General features: G+C 41.5%; 1 long non-coding RNA gene across 3 annotated transcripts in view; it reads right to left on the reverse strand.

The window, feature by feature from the left end:
- Positions 1-669: 669 nt before the first annotated feature.
- The window catches only part of LOC138670370 (uncharacterized), a 53,757-nt gene continuing 39,096 nt past the window's right edge, over positions 670-15,330 (reverse strand). For 2 of the 3 annotated variants that reach the window (XR_011319323.1, XR_011319324.1), the window contains exons 4-5: positions 5,182-5,284; positions 670-821 (exon numbers count right to left, since the gene is read on the reverse strand). This is a non-coding gene — a long non-coding RNA (uncharacterized lncRNA). Of the gene's footprint in view, positions 822-5,181; positions 5,285-13,477; positions 13,535-15,330 lie in introns of all 3 variants that reach the window. The other variant, XR_011319325.1, reaches the window with a different exon arrangement.

Raw genomic sequence — 15,330 nt, forward strand, 5'->3', positions numbered from 1 at the left:
TTCTCACTGATAAAGTAGGGTCTTGAGTGTGGATTACCCACAGAGATGCCTATATGATTAAAAAGTTTGGAGAGTAAATGTTTTCATTTTTATGCAAAATGATGGATGGATGGATTGATGGATGGATGGATGGGTGGATGAATGGATGGGTGGATGGATGAGTTGATGGGTGGACAGATGGATGGGTGGGTCCATGGGTGGGTGGCTGGATGCACAGGCAGTATTTTAGCCCCTGTATTTCAGGTATACTGTATATAATGAAAATCAAGGTTTCCTATGATGCCCAGCTGGCACTAGCTCGGTGTGAAGTGGGCTCAATTCCTGAACTCACTCTGTATACTGGCACTGTCATCCATGACAATGGTTGCCTAAATAGATGCTCACCAGGACCCAGCAACTCAGATTAGCAATTAACTGACTTACCATATAATATTCTGACAAATGCAAAAATAACTGCATTTACTGTTCAATATGCCTTGAAATAAGAATTCTGTAGTCAGAGAAAATTCTCTCTCACCCCGTAGTCCAGTCAGTAGGTCACTGATGGTATTTTTGCCTTTAACACTACAGGACCTGGGTTTGAATCCCACCAAACACAAGCTACAATGAGAGGCTGTAAATTAAATGTGTAAAGGCTTCCCGTTAGCAAAAATAGCACAATGGAAAATATTAGCATTTCGTTTTTTCTTTATTAGAAATTATAGACAAAAAAACAAGAGATTCATCAGAATTTGATTTTCTCCTTGAATTATTCAAGTATCCATCAAAGATGTGTCTGAGGATGGTCAGCTTCTCAGTCATGTTGCTGCAGAGAATCTTGCCTGAAGGTGGAGAATAAGAGACACCATTATATACTGAACCACTATGTAGCAAAGCAAAACAAGATGTGGTAATTTGGACCCGTGACAAGTTTTTAATATATTATGATAGGCATCCTATTAAACTACAGCCAGTCTTGCTGACGGGGCTAGCTGAGGGTTACTGTGGGAAAACAGCTCTATTGTAGGAGAAAATATAGTGAAGTACTGCAGCAAACTAGACTTTGAAATAGTTTCAAGAATCCTTTTTTCTTGGCAGTGAAATGTTTACAGACATAGGATACAGCACAGAGCGGAGTTATGTGTGCAAGTTTCTCATCACAGATTTTAAGTGCACAATATGCTCTTTTACATATTTAAGGCTTCCGTATTCATCTCTGATTAAGTTCTTATAAATGTAGAATATTAATGCCGGATATTTCTTATGAATGAAATCATCATAAAGGTGAATGTACCAAGTGAGAAAAGTTTAGTTTAAAAAATATATACAGTGTATATAAAAATTCCACATACTCCTGCTAAAATGCCAGGCTCTTGTTATGTAAAAAAATACCAAGAAAAGTCATTTCAAAATGTTTTCCACTTTCAATGTCATCTATGAGTTTTTCTAATCCATTTGAAAACAAACTGAAACCTTTTTGGGTGAAAAAGAAAAAGAAAGCGCTAAAATTATGTAGTTGCATAAATTTGCCTACAGTTAAACTAATACTTTGTTGAAGTACCCTTTGAATTTATGACAACATTTAGTCTTTTTGAATAGGAGTCTATCAGTATGGTACATCTTGAATTAGCAATCTTTTCCCACTCATCCTTGCAGTAGTGCCACAAAACTGTCAGATTGTGAAGTCATCTAATGCGTACAGCCCTCTTCAGGTCACCCACAGATTTTCAATCCGGAGCTTTTTTCGTTTTTGCGTTCTCATTTTTTCGCTCCCCTCCTTCCCAGAGCCATAACTTTTTACATTTTTTGTCAATATGGCCATGTGAAGGCTTATCTTTTTTGCGGGACAAATTGTACCACTGAACGACATCATTGGTTTTAGCATGTCGTGTACTCGAAAACGGTAAAAAAATTCCAAGTGCGGTGAAATTGCAAAAAAAGTGCAATCCCTCAGGCTGCCGTCACACTAGCAGTATGTGGTCAGCATTTTACATCAGTATTTGTGAGCCAAAACCAGGAGTGGAACAAATAGAGGAAAAGTATAATAGAAACATATGCACCACTTCTGCATTTATCACCCACTCATGGTTTAGGCTTACAAATACTGATGTAAAATACTGACCAAATACTGCTAGTGTGACGGCAGCTTCACTTGTTTTTTGTTTTTTTTGCAACATTCACTAAATGCTAAAACTGACCTGTCATTATGATTCTCCAGGTCATTAAGTGGTGACAAAAAATTCCAAAGTTCGCTAAAAAAAAACAACGCCATATTTCGATAACATAGCGTCTCCATTTTTCGTGATCTCGGGTTAGGTGAGGACTTATTTTTTGCGCGCCGAGCTGATGTTTTTAATGATACCACTTTTGGGCAGATACGTTCTTTTGATCGCCCATTATTGCATTTTAATGCAATGTCACGGCGACCAAAAAAACGTAATTCTGGCGGTTTGATTTTATTTCTTGCTATGCTGTTTAGCAATTAGTTTAGTCTTTTTTTATTGATAGATCAGGTGATTCTGAACATGGCGAAACCAAATATGTGCATGTTTGATTTTTTTTTTATTGTTTTATTTTGAATGGGGCGAAAGGGGGGTGATTTTAAACTTTAATATTTTTTATTTTTTTATATTTTTAAAACTATTTTTCTTTAAGTTTTGGCATGCTTCAATAGTCTCCATGGGAGGCTAGAAGCTTCCACAACTTGATTGGCTCTGCTACATAGAGGCGATGCTCAGATCGCCTCTATGTAGCAGAATTACAGCCTTGCTATGAGCGCCGACCACAGGGTGGTGCTAACAGCAATCCAGCATCAACAACCAGAGAGGTGTCAAGGAGAACCCATGACCACGATCATGTGCTGGACCGAGGGCCGGAAGCGCGCGATAAATGCAGCTATCAGAGGTTGACAGCAGCATTTAACTACTTATTAGGCATGGGTGGATCACGATTCCACTCGCGCCTATTGTGGGCACATGTCAGCTGTTCAAAACAGTTGACATGTCCCGACTTTGATGCGGGCTCACTGCTGGAGCCCACATCAAAACGTGGGTACTGCCATTGGACGTATTATCCCTTCCAATGGCAGTAAGGGGTTAAACGGAAGCTCCTATGGAGCTACTGATGTATTACTCAAATGCAAAGTGAACCCATCCGTAGACTAACTATTCTCAACCTGTGGCATAGAGGATACATAAAGTTCAAGATATTATTGTGTTACCATCAGTGGATTGGTCAGTCACAATGAACAGTGGATTGCAAAAGTATTCACCCCTGTGGCTTGTTATCTACTTTGTTACATTACAACCTGTGTTTAAAGGTTTGATGTGTGTGATGCATCAGCACGAAATAGTCTAAGTTGGTGAAGTCAAGTGAGAAATATGCAGGCAGAAATGAAATTTATGGGATCAAATAACGAAAAATTGGCATGTGCATATGTTTTTACCGCTTTTGCGATGAAGTCCCTAAAAATTAATGGTGCAAGCAATTACCTTCATAAGTCATATGCTTAGTGAAAAGAACTCCATCTGTGTGCAATCTAAGTATCACATGGTCTGTCAGTATATACACACCTTTTCTGAAAGACCACAGAGGCCAAAACACCATTAAAAAGAAGCCCCACTAACCAAACAACACCATGAAGACATAGGAGATCTCCAAACAAGTCAGGGACAAAGTTGTTGAGAAGTAAAAATAAGAGTTTGGTTACAAAATAAAATCCCAATCTCTTTTGATCCCTAGAAACACCATTAAATCTATTATTATCAAATGGAAAGAACATGGTTCCACAACAAACCTGCCAAGAGATGGCCGACCACCAAAACTGTCAGCGCGGGCAAGGAGGGCATTAATCAGAGAGGCAGCACAGGGACCAAAGGTAACCCTGAAAGAGCTGAAGAGTTTCCAAGCAGAGACTGGAATATCTGTCCACATTACCACAATAAGCTTCATAGATGTGGCCTTTATGGAAGAATGGGAAGAAAAAACTTTTAGTTACACACAAAAATAGTAAGTAACTCATTTTGAGTTTGCCAAAAGGCACATGGGAAACTCCCCAAATGTATGGAGGCAGGTGCAGTGGTCAGATGAGACCAAAATTTTACATTTTGGCCACCAAGGTAAAGGCTAGATCTGGTGCCAATCCAACACAGTTCATCATCCCAAGAATACCATCCCCACAGTGAAACATGGTGGTGGCAACATCATGCTGCGGGAATGTTTTTTGGCAGCAGGAACATGGAAAATGGTCCAACTCGAGGAGAAGATGGATGGTGCAACACTCAAGTGTTTTAAAAGGAAACGTAAATGTTTTGGAGTGGCCTAGTCAAAACCAAGACCTTAATCTAATTGAGAATCTATGGTTATACTTGAAGATTGCTGTTCACCAGAGGAAGCAATCTAACCTGAAAGAGCTGGAACTGTTTTGCTATGAGAAATGGGCAAAAATCCCAGTAACAAGATGTGGAAAACTCATAGAGACTTATCCAAAGTAACTTCAGCTGTAATTGACACCAAATGAGGCTCTACAAAGTACAGACTGTAGGGGGGTGTATAGTTATGCACATTGAAGTTTTCAGTCATTTTCTCCTATTTTTTGTTTGCTTCACAAAAAAAAGAAAACTAAATGTTCACAGCTGTAGGCATGTTCTTTACATGAACTGATGCACACCCTCAAAAACCCCACAGTGAAATTCTAGGTTGTGTGGTAGCAAAACATGAAAAATGCCAAGGGTGGGAGGGGTGAATACTTTTGCAAGCCACTGTATGTCTGCTATGCAGCCTGATGCACTGAATGGCATTGGCAGCTAGCTACAATGAGTTTTATGACATAATAAAGAAGAAAGTTAATGTCCAAAGCTTAAACAGATATGTATTAATTGAAATTAAAAAATATCTATGTGAAACTAATGTAGTGGGGTGAATTTTTGGTGCTTGATACAGTGGCATTCCTAGCATAAGTTTACACATGACTGCTGCTACATTAGCAGTACACTTATGCCATTTATTTAGACTAACAAGGGGCATTGGAAAAAGAATATCCTACTGGGTTACAAACACTTGGCACATCATTGGGTGTGAATCTGATGATAAATCCCTTTCACCTTACACAGGGTGTTTCAAGATTTGTCCATAGACTTAAAATTTAACAAAATGCTATAACAATAAAGGTTTTTTGTTGCTGAAGAAGAGCATATACCTCACCTTTATTTTCCTTTGAACATCCACTTGTAAACCCAAGGCGATTAAGACTGTTTTTCACTTTTCTGATTCCAAATGCCATTTTTTTTATTCACTTGTTCAGCGGCTTAAAAAAATAAGAAATGTGTTAATTTTTTTATATGCAAGGAAAAAAATGAAGAACTTAAGTGATTACTTAAAAAAAATAGAAATAAAAATCACATATAATGAATACCATTAAATAAAGGTGATTCGCTGAATTTGGCTGATTTCCGTTTGCTTGCAAATTATTTGCGCACCTCTTACTAAATGGGTGCAATTTGTAAAACCTTGAACTATATCTGTTATGAAGCCTCTTTACTTCATAATTACAGAACAAGCTCCACTTTTTCATGCAATTGAGTCAAATTGTTAATGCAAGTTCCTACAATCTCAGTAAATGTATTTCATAAAAACAACTCCAAATGTTCAAATTGCATCAATTTAGTGTTTGCAGGTCTCCAAACGTCTTGTAATTATCCACACATACAACCAGCCATCTTGAAATACAGTCTACTAGTTTTCTTAGGAAGAGTTGACTTTTTGATGCAATTTTTGCAGGTATTAATGCCAAATACAGATGAGCAAATATATTTGAGTAGAATCGAATACTACCCAAAACATTTTGTTATTCTCTTCCGCGTGGATTCAGCAAAATGACGGCTGCAGGACGCCATTTTTCTGAACCATAAATGTCAATCAAAAGGTTAAAAACTAAAATCCTTATACTTACCTCACTTCTCCGACCCTACTTTTTCTCATCACATCTTCATAACACAGCCCTTTGTGCAAAAATCTATGGGCATCCTCATCCTGGGCCAGGACTTCCAAATCTGATGAGATCTGATACTGTTTTGTGCATGAGCACATAAGGTGACGACCGTCACGAGCTTATGTAGAACCCACTCGGGACTCATCAGCTCAGGAAGTCCAGTGATTTCAGCATGAGAGGCGGTGATCAGAACATGCAGCGAGGACTGGGCGGGAGTCAGTGAGGAGCAGAAGGGCCGAAGACATGAACAATAAGGTAAGTATAAGGATTTTTTTTATATTTTTTACATCTTATATTTATTTTGCTCCGGAGCCTGAAGAGACCCCAGTGCATAATAAGGGATGAAAATTGATGGAGAAAAACTTCTCCGGGAAAAGTTGTGCAAATTTAAATTTTGCCTCCTCTGTAAGGTCAAATCAGCTTGATGTAATATGTTCCAGCCAATGCTGTACACTGGGTGCACCACAATGCACTTTTATCTGGGACTTGTATCCCTGATCTTTATAGTATTGTCTCAAAGTACTAGCTTGACTTTTTCATAAAAGAGTTTTGATTTCAAAAGTTTCCTGCAAAAAAGTGTTGCAGCAAGTAGATGGGTGCATGAATCTAAATTATAACATTGCCTTCTTGTTTGTAATTGGACGATTGTGCCTTCACATTGTGCACTCTTATGCTGTAATCTATTTTGCTGGGACAAACTTTTTTTGCATTCTGTCTACCCGTTTATTTATTTTGGGTCAAATTACTGAGTGATGTATCAGTTTTTACTGGTGACTATTACTCTTTGAGAGACATCTGAATTATCATTTTCTGTTTTTTTTTAACTTTTTTTGATTATTTTTTCTTTTTCTTCTTACAGCTACCAGGGTGTTTTTGGGACACTGCTCTTTTCTATCTCTATTGCAGGGATTCTAAGGGACCCTAGGGTCAACTACCGTTGAGTGGGGGCACCTATCGTTAAAATTTAGGGTGTCGACCTCCACTGCCAGGCAGGTGTGACTACAGGGAAGTGCTATAGGGCTCACCAGTATTCCTGTATTGCAGGGATTGTTTAGGGATTTAAAGGGTGAGCCGTCAAGGAGTGGGTGCGCCTACCACAGTAAATTAGGGTGCCAACCTCCACTTTCAGGCAGGATATATTGTAGTACTACTTAGGGTCCTAAGAGATACATAATTTGTCTTCCCAAATTTTTAGTGTTATTAAGAAAAATAGTCTTTTAACTTTCTCTATTTAAGGTTATATTTTAGGGATCCTTGTTGTTTTCTTGTTTTTTTTGGTGTTTTTCTAGGATTCTGATTTATTATATGTGTTTTTTTTAACTGTTCAGAGACACCTGCATTAATATGGCCTTCATTGAAAAGTCATCAGAAGAAAACTTCTCATGTGTCTTCATCATAAAAGTATTCAAAAGAATATCTAAACAGACCTGTTGGATTTTGGAAAAAAGTCTTGTGGACCGATGAGGTTAAAATAGAACTCTTTGGCCACAAGAATCAAGGGTATGTGTGGAGAAAAAAGGGCACAGAATTTCAGGTAAAGAATATTTGTTTATTTAATTATTTATTTATTTATAATTATTTATATAGCACCATTGATACCGTGGTGCTGTACATGAGAAGGGGTTACATACAAATTACAGATATCACTTACAGTAAGCAAACTAACAATTACAGACTGATACAGAGGGGTGAGGACCTGTCCTTGCGGTTTACATTCTACAGGATGGTGGGGAAGGAGACAATACGTTGAGGGTTGCAGGAGCTCCGTTGTTGGTGAGGCGGTTGCTTTGGTAGTGGTGAGGAGGCAGCGGGGTCAGTGAAGGCTGTAGGCTTTCCCGAAGAGGTGGGTTTTCAGATTCCGTCTGAAGGATCCGAATGTGGTTGATAGTCAGACGTGTTGGGGCAAAGAATTCAAGAGGATGAGGGATATTCGGGAGAAGTCTTGGAGGTGGTTGGGTGAGCAGCGAATAAGTGTGGAGGAGAGAAGGAGGTCTTGGGAGGACCGGAGATTATGTGAGGGAAGATATCGGGAGATTAGTTCAGACATATATGGAGGAGACAGGGTATGGATGGCTTTGTAGGTTAGTATTAGCAATTTGAAACGCTGAAGGAATGGGAGCCAGTGAAGAGATTTGCAGAGGGGGGAAGTGGAAGAGTAGCGAGGAGAGAGATTAATTATCGGGCAGCAGAGTTAAGGATGGACTGGAGAGGTGCAAGGGTGTTAGCAGGGAGGCCACAGAAAAGGATGTTGCAGTAGTCAAGGTGGGAGATGATAAGGGCATGCACAAACATTTTAGTAGATTGACGGTTGAAGAAAGGACGGATTCTGGAGATATTTTTGAGCTGAGGGGGACAGGAGGTGGAAAGAGCTTGAATGTGCGGTTTGAAGGATAGGGCAGAGTCAAGGATAACTCCGAGGCAGCAGACTTCCTGTACGGGGGAAAGCGTGATGTCATTAATTGCGATAGATAGATCAGGTGAGGAAGATCTATGAGATGAGGAAAGATGATGAGTTCAGATTTGTCCACATTGACTTTGAGGAAGCGAGAGAAGAAGAAAGAGCATATGGCTGATAGACACTCCGTGAATCTGGACAGCATGGAGGTGATGTCTGGGCCAGAAAGGTAGATCTGAGTGTCATCAGCATAAAAGTGGTACTGGAATCCATGAGACTTTATGAGTTGTCCCAGGCCAAGTGTATAGATTGAGAAGAGTAGGGGTACTAGAACAGAGTCTTGGGGGACTCCAACAGAGAGAGGGTGGGATGAGGAGGTAGTGTGGGAGTCGGAGATGCTGAATGTGCTGTTGAAAAGGTATGAGGAGATGCAGGATAGGGCGATGTCTTTGATGCCAAAGGAGGAGAGGATCTGTAGTAGGAGGCAGTGGTCAACTGTGTCGAAAGCAGAGGACAGATCTAGAAGGAGGAGTACAGAGTATTGTCCGTTAACTTTGGCTGTAAGTAGGTCATTAGTAATTTTGGTCAAGGCTATCTCAGTTGAGTGATGGGGGCAGAAATCAGATTGTAGATTGTCAAAGAGCAAGTTAGATGAGAGGTGGGAGGAAAGTTCAGCATGGATGTGCTGCTCCAGGAGTTTGGAAGTGAATTGGAGCAGCAATATTGGGCAATAGCTGGACATAGCTGTTGGATCGAGGGTTGGCTTTTTAAGGATAGGCGTGATTGTGGCATGTTTGAAAGCAAAAGGCAACGTGCCAGAAGTTATTGATAGGTTGAAGAGGTGGGTTAGGGATGGGATAAGAGTGGTGGTGAAGTTGGGGAGGAGGTGGGATGGGATGGGGTCAAGCGCACAGGTGGTGAGGTGCGATTTGGAGAGGAGACAATTAAGCCCCCCTTCAGTGATGTTGGATAGGGACGTTATGGGGTTTGGGCATTGGTCTGTTATACAGAGGGGTTGTGGTGGTTGAACAATGAAGACCTGCCTTGTTTGGTCGATCTGATTTTTAAAATGTGTCGAAAAGTCTTCAGCAGAGATGAGGGAGGTTGAAGGGGGCAGTGGGGGACGGAGGAGGGAGTCAAAGGTTTTGAATAACTGCTTGGGGTTGTAGGATAGGGAAGATACAAGGGTTGTGAAGTAGGCCTGTTTAGCCGAGGTGAGAGCAGATTTAAAAGCGAGTGTTGCCTGTTTGAATGCAGTGAAGTCATCTTGTGAATGTGTTTTCTTCCAATGACGCTCTGCAACCCTGGACACTTGCTGGAGCTTTTTAGTTATGCTATTGTGCCAGGGTTGTCTATTGATACTTTTGCCATGAACGAGAGGGGCAACCGTGTCAATAGCTGATGCGAGAGTGGCATTGTAGAAAGCAGTGGCACTGTCCGTGACGTGGAGTGAGGATATGGATGCCAGTGGTAGGACAGAGTCAGAGAGTGTGTGGGAGTCTAGGTGTGCAAGGTTTCTGCGGGGTTGTGCATGTTGCTGGACATGGGTGACCAGTGAGGAGGACAGGGATGAGAAGGTGAGCAGATGGTGGTCAGATAGAGGGAGAGGGGAGATGGTGAAGTTAGATAGAGAGCAGAGACGGGTGAAGACCAGGTCTAGTGTATGTCCGTCTGTGTGGGTGGCTGCACATGACCACTGAGTAAGTCCAAAAGATGAAGTAAGGGACAGAAGTTTGAAGGCAGTTGACTGAAGGGTTTCAGTGGGGATGTTGAAGTCACCCATGATGATGGTGGGAATGTCAACAGAGAGAACGTGAAGAAGCCAGGTAGAGAATTGGTCAATAAAGGCAGTGGCCAGGCCCAGGAGTTGGTGTATGATGGCCAATTGGATAATATATGGGGGCACACAGGGGCCAGTAGTAATATATATGGGCACACAGGGGCCAGTAGTAATATATGGGGGCACACAGAGGACAGTAGTAATATATGGGGCACACAGGGGACAGTAATAATAATAATAATATTTATTTACAATCTACAGTTGAAAAGAGGATGGCTTCTACAAATGGATAATTATCCTAAACACACATCAAAAATCCATAGTAAACTACCTCAAAAGGTGCAAGCTGAAGGTTTTACAATAGCCCTCACAGTCCCCTGATCTGAATATTATAGAAAATCTGTGGCTAGACCTCACAATAGCAGTGCATGCAAACATTTTCTAAGGAAGAATGGCTGAAAATACCTCAAACAAAAATTGAAACACTCTTATCTGGCTACAAAAAGTGTTTATAAGCTGTGATACTTTCAAAAAGGGGGAGCTACTGGGTACTAACCTTGCAGGGTGCCCAAACTTTTGCATCTGCCCATTTTCCTTTTTGCAATTTTTAAAATGTAAAAGATGTCAATATAGAGATGTGTGAAAAAGTGTATTTTTACATGAAGTTCTTTATTATTAAGGGAAAAAGAAATCAAAACCTACAGGGACCAGTGTGAAAAAGTCATTGCCCACTAAACCTAATAACTGGTTGAGCCATCTTTAGATTCAACAACTGCAATCAAGCATTTGTAATAACTGGCAATGAGTCTTTTACAATGCTCTGGAGGAATGTGGCCCACTAATCTTTGCAGAATTGTTGCAATTCAGTCACATTGGAGGGTTACCGAGTATGAACCGCCTTTTTAAAGATCATGCCACAGTATCTCAGTCAGATTAAGGTTAGGACTTTGACTATGCCACTGCAAAGTCCTGCTTAATTGTCCTGCTGAGTAACTCAAGTGCGCTTCAGCTTGAGGTCACTAACAGATGGCTGGATACTCTCCTTCAGGATTTTTTGGTAGGCAGCACAATTCATGGTTCCATTTACCACAACAAGTCTTCCAGATCCTGAAGCAGCAAATCAGCCAAAAACAATCACACTACCACCACCACCACCACCATATTTTACTGTTGGAATGATGTTCCTTTTCTGAAATGCTGTGTGTTAGGGCTGGCGGAAGGCACCGAGTAAATAATGAGATTATATAGGTGCGTTCGCAGCCCAGGGTCCACCATGCAGGAGTGGAACCTGCTGTTAGTATATGGTGGCACTATATGGCAGTACAACGCCTGAATAGACACGGGTTCAGACACTCGGTCTATATAGGAGCGAGCTCTGTTGCTTCACAGAGTCACCGGGATTAGGATAACACTGTGCCCTGTTAACCTCACAGAGGATCACAGCTAACTAACAGAGCAGGTAGCATACAGTGGTCATACAGTCAGCATAGCACACAAACAACTCCTCTCCAGAGGTGCCGGAATTCTAGTGGCTATACGCCAGCCCTAAATTCACATACACAAACTCCTCTCCAGAGGTGCCGGAATTCTAGTGGCTATACAGCCGATCCTGAACACACGCAGACACAGACCACAAGGTAGCTAAGTTCATAAACATAGGTTGATACTAGCGCATGGCCGTGCAGCCATGCAAACCTTTTATAGAGAGAGCTCTCCAGGACCTTCCTAGTGGTCCAATAGGAACCGCTTCAGGACCTGAGCATGTGACCCCCGAACTCCAATGAGAGGTCATCAACTGGACATGCTTAGTAGCAGAAAAGAAGGACTTAGTCCCAGGAGCATCTGCTCGCCGCAAATCAGTGCTGGTTACAATGGCTGAGCCTGGAAGATCAGCAGTAACCAAGTGCACAGTATCTGCCTGAACCAGACATTGGGACCGACATCTCCTCTGAGCAGGCTCCACTGCAGCTGAAGAAGAATGGGAGACCGCAGTGGAGGTGGCTCGAGATTCCCCTTGTGCAGCGACATCTAACACTGTGTTGCTTCTATATCAGATGTAATGGGACATAAACCTTCCAAAAAGTTAAACTTTTGTCTCGTCAGTCAACAGAGTATTCTCACAAAACTCTTGGGGTAATTTTTGGTCAGCTGGTCACTCCTGGGAAGGTTCATCACTCTTGCATGTTTTCACCATTTGTGGATAATGGCTCTCACTGTGGTTTACTGGAGTTCCAAAGCTTTAGAAACGGCTTTATAACATTTCCAGACTGATAGATCTCAATTACTTTGTTTCTCATTTGTTCCAGGCTGACCTTGCGTTCCAGAGAGTGCAGTTAAAAGAGACAGAAGGCATGCAAGGAATATTAATGAGATCTGCAGCCTTCTGAATGATGGAGGGATTCAACTTGCTAGTACAAGAAGGGCCGGGGATAGGAGAGATATCTCCTGGGAGAAGGAGAATAGAGAGAGTGAGCAGATGGTTAAATGATTTGTGAGAGCGTCTCTTGTGTTGTATGGTAGAAGTGAACGGATCACTGTGGTTCAAGATTGTGAAAAGAGCATGAGAGCTGTACATACGAGAATACAGGAGAGAAGCTGATATGCATTGAGTGCACAGAGTGTCAAAAAGGGCAGTAGATGTGAGTGATTATTACAGCAGCTAGAAAGTAAACAATACAAACACTGTACATGTGAATTTATGTCTACACGTACGGTGAATATGCAGCGACCCAGAGATCTGGTCGTTGCAGTAACATCGCTCTGCCACTAAGGGGAGTGATGGTACGTCTGATGGCACTAAAGGAGTTCTACTGACCAGGTATCACCAAGCACACACTACACTTCACACTCCGGCCACTAGGGGGAGTAAAAGGCTTTATTTATAGGGCCACTCCTCACATTGGTAAAACTAGGAGTTGGACAGGAAGTTAGGCAGAACGAAGCCTGGGAGAGCTCCAGGGAGGACCTGTCAGAACTGGGAAATCTGGTAGGTACCTAGCGAAAGGACAGATTGTTACGGAACCGCGCCTGCACTACCTTGCGGCGGTATCCTAAGAAAGAGACACGAAGCGAAGGATATTGTGGAACAGTGAGAAACGAGATCAGCACAAAGGAGATCCAGTAGGAGTCGTGCCCCGAGAACGGCAACATCCTACTGAGGCGCATAGCCGGTGGCCGGAGCACCGAGGAAGTAACAGTCTCCATGCATTACTTCAAACAGCGGCAGGACAGTTAATTACAGGTTGGCTGTCTACCATACAACACCTAAGAAGGACATAGGAGGCAATCGTGCGAGAGGGGCGACACTAGGGTTCCAGAATAACTCCAGGCCTACCTGTCATAAAGGTGCGTCCTAGCCATAACATACCTGGGGGACGGAGAAGACAAAGATCTAGAAAGAACGAGAACAGAAGTTGTGAGGACTATCCTGAATGCTCAGCAGAGAAGCACTACAACACACAGGCGCTAGTGGATAGACACTGATTTCAACCTGCAAAGGGAACTCTGGATGTGCCTTCGGACCGGCCGATCTCAGACAGCCCTGTTGACAGTGCCCTGGATTGAGGATCCTGAAACCTTCAGTAAAAGGTGAAGAAACTGAACCCTGTGTCCTCGTTATTCCTCGCACTACGCACCATCACCCTTTATTGGACGCCCCTTAGCAGGGTCACGGACCGGGTCCAGCCACCGTGACATCCCCAGAACTGAGCCAGCAGAGGACCGGTACAGAGTAACCCGTGGCCCTGCGTCTAGGGGCGATCCAAATATATTTTGCAAATGACTTGGAAACAAATTTCTTTGAATGTTTTGCATCTTACCTGCCTCCTCCCATGTCTATCTGCCATGTTTAGCTGTCCTGGCACTTTAAAAAATATTAACTGCTCTGGCACTTTGAAAAATATGGCACTTGGATAACGTCAGCATAAGTGCCCCCTGCATAAATGCTTCCCCTTAGCTCTGTCTGAATATATAGGAGGTATGCTCTTATATTTAGCACTAATTTAACTCTTTAAGCATTAATCACATAACGTAAGACAGCAGGAGGCTATAAAATGCAGATACAAACAAACAATCTTGCAGGCTAACATGGATCATCAATTGTAAAAGTAAGTGAGATGACCACAACATCAGGGATGAAAGAATTACATATACTGTATATACCATTGAATAGTGGAGCTTTACATACATGGGAGTGGGATGCATGCCTCAGAAGGGTTAAAACACAACAGATGAATGCAATATATACATATATTCCATTAATCTCACCAAATGATGGAACATATGCGCTTCCTCAGTGTCCGAGGCCTTGGTGTAACTGAAATCTCTGCTCGAATTATAGCTACATATAAATAAATAAATATATATATATATATATATATATTAATCAACCCAAGGCTATGTTCACACATTGCATTTTTGCAGCGTTTTCTTCATGCCAATTTTAAGTTGCGTTTAAGCTGCTTACAAAATGCAGGTTTTCTTAGTATTTCTGCATTTTGCAAAATGCAGCTCTTTGACAAAACAGTCAGGAAAAAAAAAACAAGGCATGTGCATGAGATTTCTGAAATGTCATAGACTTTGCTAGTACTGTGAAACACAGCTGAAAATGTGCTTAAAAAATACTGAAAAGGAAAAAAAAGCGCTACAAAAACGCAACATGTGAACATAGCATGGTCAAAGTCATTTGAGCACACAATTCTCCAAGGGTGGCCAAATTTTTGCATCCGACCATTTTCTTTTTTGCAATTTTTAAAATGTAAAAATGACATTATATTTTTGGGGGCTAAAATACAAAAGAAATGTGTCATCTTTAACTTTAGGCTCTTTAGAGATCATTTCATCTTCAACTTGCTTAACGGTTCACAATAACAATAACTTTGACCATGGGTGCCCAAACTCTTACATGCCACTGTGTTTATATATATATATATATATATATATATATATATATATACATATATATATATATCTAATATATAAAGCTGAATGTGTGTGTGTGCATGTGTGTGTGTGTGTATGTCCGGGATTGGCATCTGCACCGTCGCAGCTACAGCCACAAAATTTTGCACAGTCACACGTCTGGACCCCGAGAGCGTCATAGGCTATGTTGTTAGGTGAAATTTTAACCCCGCGCTTTCCAATTCACCAAACAATTTTGCCCCTATCTACATAATGGGGAAAAAGTGA

Source organism: Ranitomeya imitator, chromosome 3 (genome assembly GCF_032444005.1).
Source record: "Ranitomeya imitator isolate aRanImi1 chromosome 3, aRanImi1.pri, whole genome shotgun sequence".
NCBI lineage: Eukaryota > Metazoa > Chordata > Amphibia > Anura > Dendrobatidae > Ranitomeya > Ranitomeya imitator.